The sequence below is a fragment of the Sinohyriopsis cumingii genome, chromosome 8, assembly GCF_028554795.1.
Source record: "Sinohyriopsis cumingii isolate HCF-2022 chromosome 8, ASM2855479v2, whole genome shotgun sequence".
Lineage (NCBI taxonomy): Eukaryota > Metazoa > Mollusca > Bivalvia > Unionida > Unionidae > Sinohyriopsis > Sinohyriopsis cumingii.
This window is the reverse complement of record NC_142968.1, coordinates 118,679,314-118,683,416: the sequence shown is the minus strand read 5'-3', so window position 1 is coordinate 118,683,416 and position 4,103 is coordinate 118,679,314. Positions and strand designations below refer to the sequence as shown.

The 4,103-nt window shown below is 32.1% G+C and overlaps 1 non-coding gene across 1 annotated transcript; it reads right to left on the bottom strand.

Annotated features, from left to right (window-relative positions):
* Nucleotides 1-285: 285 nt before the first annotated feature.
* On the bottom strand, nucleotides 286-362 carry Trnap-cgg (transfer RNA proline (anticodon CGG)). The gene has a single exon. It is a non-coding gene; the product is annotated as a tRNA-Pro (tRNA).
* Nucleotides 363-4,103: the final 3,741 nt, after the last annotated feature.

The following is a 4,103-nucleotide window of genomic DNA, read 5'->3' as shown; positions in this document are numbered from 1 at the left end:
AAGAATGACTAAAATTTATACACCAGCAACAGGGTGAAAATGAACTTCGTTACAACTACCTCCGTCAAAAAAAGCGATTTCCAACTTCGTAGAAGAATTCATACGATGCATGTGTGGCAGTTTATAGTGATATCTAGCACTAGGGCATCATGCCGCAGACATGTAACATGATGTCATACCCAGTCACATTATTCTGACACCAGGCCGACGAGTCCTAACACTAGCCTCTTAATGCTGAGCGCCAAGCGAGGCAGCTGTTAGTTCCATTTTTGTAAGTCTTTGGTATGACCCGGCCGGGAATCGAACCCACTTCCTCCCGCATCCGAGGCGGACGCTCTAACCACTAAGCCACCGGAGCGGTCTAGATCCTACGAAATTTTACGATATGTATTAAACTAAATGTACCCTATGTACGTGTGAAATTTCAATGAAAGCTGATCACCACAATTTGCATTCATGAATAACAATTAGATAATATTATGAGTCAGCAGTTAAATCACACCAAGTGAAATTAAATATTATAATATTCTGTATTTTATGAAGATGTGAACCCAAGAATGGTCAGGTTACTCTATGCTCTGAATTGTCAATTTCAGCAATGTCAAGTACTTACGTTAATCAATCTCCAAGAACAAGGCATCAACACTGGCGTTGATCTGCAGCATCTTATTCAAACTGGTGGAATAATAGGAAGAAAACGACAACTAAACATATGCGACATTTGCTGTGGGAATGGTCTTTGCAACGATGATACATGTGTGTCAGTAAGAAGTAAGTACATATCCATGGACCGTCTTAATGTGTAGGTAAATACATTTTTCACTCCAATCATTTTACTGCATTGAAATTTCGAAGACAGCGAAGCTTATATAAAACTAAAACTCTACAGTAAAGTAATTTTCTCTCTTATTCCTATCGCCTATCATATCTGCATAGAAAAGAGTCCATACTCTATATGATCTGTCTGGACTTGTTAATGTTCATGTGCAGAAATATATGTATACGTCTACAAATATGTGTCTTGCAGGCAGGAAAGCTGATTAGATGGATACACGCGTGTTTATATGGATCGGTGTATGCATATTCAATGCGAGAAATTATGACTCCACAAAGCTAATTCCCTTATTTCACCCAGCGTTAATGTAATCTCTACAACTTGCTTCAAATGTCAACGATATCATCTCTGAAAATACTGTCGTCTAATAATAAATTCCTACTAGTGATGTGTTTTAGTAGTAATAGTATAAGTAGTAGTAGTAGCAATGATTGTTTCATCAGCTGTAGCATTAGTGATATTTAGATAATAGCATTAGCATTAGCATTAGCAGAAGTAGTGTCAATAAGATTACGAACAATGAATTCAATAATAACAGTGTGCATGTGCTATACAATGTTATGAGTTTTATGTAATAGCAATATAGGTACATAACTATATAATATGATAGTAATATTTTCCTTACGCTATAGTAATATTTTCCTTACGCTAAATCATATATTGCATTATATTATTATTATTATTATTATTATTGCAGCAAGACTGGCCACACTTGCCAAAGCAGGAAGACTTAATTACACAACCCTAACAATCGTGTAATGAGGTGCACGGAGCGAGAAGGCGTGTGCAGTTACCTTGTTTGTATACGCAATAAAACATGATACATGAAATGGTTTTCTAACGGTATCCACGGTTTAATCAATATGTTTTAAAATATATCACAAAAATACTCATCTTACTAAAGAACATCACAAATAAATAATAAAAGATTAGAAGAATCATTTTTTCATGTCTAGCAATGAGAAAATAATTCAAGCTCAACATTGATACCTGAAACATAATGAAATTTAACACACCTATACTTCAGCAGTATAACTATACAAACATATATATATATATAAATATATATATATATATATATATATATATATATATATATATATATATATATAGATAGATAGATAGATAGATAGATAGATAGATAGATAGATAGATATTCTCAAGTTTGCATGAGTATCTATTTCTGTAATGAGAAAAGAATGCTTGATATCGTTTTGGCTTGACTTTTTACGAAATTATATATGGTGTTCTCTCAGAATATACTCCAATTAAAATTATAACTAGTTGAATAGGATGCCGATACAAAGGATAATATCAACAAGCAATATGACAATTTATTAGACAAATACTTTATTTACCACTGAATTTCAAGTTTATTCATTTTTATACATGCACCTACATTAATATCCCTGCCGTTGATAGCTCGTAATTTTATTGTAAATACTCATCTACATAGTTTAGCAAAGTGTGATGTATGTATGCATGTATGCACGTAATTATGTATGCATGTACGTATTTATTTATGTATGTATTTATTTGTGTACGTATTTATGTGTGTAGGTATGTAAGTATGTATGTATGTAAGTATGTACGTGTGTATGTATGCACGTGTGTATGCATGTACGTATGTATATATGTACGTACGTTTGTATGTATGTATGTATGTATGTATGTGTGTGTGTATGTGTGTGAATGCATGTATGTATGTCTCTGTGTGTGTGTGTATAGGTAGCTAGGTAGGTATGTAGGCATATATACATACATACATACATACATATATATATATATATATATATATATATATATATATATATATATATATATATATATATATATATATATATATATATATATATATATTCGCATATTCATTCTATTTACACTTCTTGGTCAGCAATTTCACCGTATCTAACACGTAACGCTTTAATGAACTACATTTTAATGCTTACAAAGTATCATCATGCCTTCGATATATTTGTTTTGATTGGATATCGCTCCAAACATGTTCCTTTACTCGGCTTTAAGCTGTGATATTTAAGACCATAACTTTTGCATCGCATTGTTCAAAATAAAACATTTTAGTAGTTGATTTTCACATATGCAAATACATTATGAATTTATTTCAGATGGCTCGAAGACAAATATTAATTATTGTTGATTTAAAAATATATCCGTAATTTATAACATAAATACAACCAAATACCTAAAACAAAAATCCTCATCATAAGTGTGCTTCTGTATGAACACTAAAACCTTTTCAAAGGTAAAATAACGTCTATGTTAGCACTCCTAGCCATTCATTTGGTTAGTAAATCTTGGACGTTGTAAGTCAAAGATAGTATCGGTTAGTGAAATACAAATTAAAAAGTAATTTCCAGCAAATAAGACACATGGAAAGAAAAGATGAATAATGACATACATAAATAAAACTAAACATGGGACTTCTCTAATGTAAACAAAAGTATAAAAAAAAACTAATTGAAGAAAAGCAAAATGATGAATGCGATCCACGGCAGCTCAGTTTGGAGAGCGTAACGCTCGGAATCCAGTTTTCGAATGCTCGAAGCCAGCATATGCCAGCCAGGGTCGAATTCCTCCGTTTGTGCTCGGAAAGAGCACATGCTCCTATGTCATCTTCTTAATATATCTAATGAATGTGTTAAGAGCATTCTTAAAGTAACAAATTGAGGATCAATTTGTAAACAACTCAAGGCAAACTTGTTTTGTCTGTAAGTCAGAAAAGATGGTAAATTATCGATATTTTAAGCAGACGGTTTATCAATATATCGTTTATGCGTCGGTCTAATCGTTATATTAATATACATTTAACTGTCCTTCCTTCAATCAGCAACAGCGAATATTTGGCCTATACTCTTTGTCCCCTTTGAACCACTCTAAATCATTCCAAGTATGTTTCTTTGTCATAATTAATCCTCATTTGAAGATGAACATATTAACAGAAAAGTAACATGCTTAAGATGTAGCAAAACTAAATATCTTTCACTTTGCATCATGATCTCGGTTTACATAAACGAGGTACACACAGTGAGCGTATTTGTAGAAAACAATAATATTTGTGACAGTTTACATAGTCTAAATGGTTTTAAAATGCTAATTAACGAAAAAACAACTTTGTAATTTCCATTTGTTGAGCTGCACAGGTAACATTGTTACTGAATTCAAAGATCAGCATGTTGCTCATCTGCAATATTAGCTGAACTGTTTGGACTTTTTTAAATAAGACATATTACAAATTAATATTTCATTA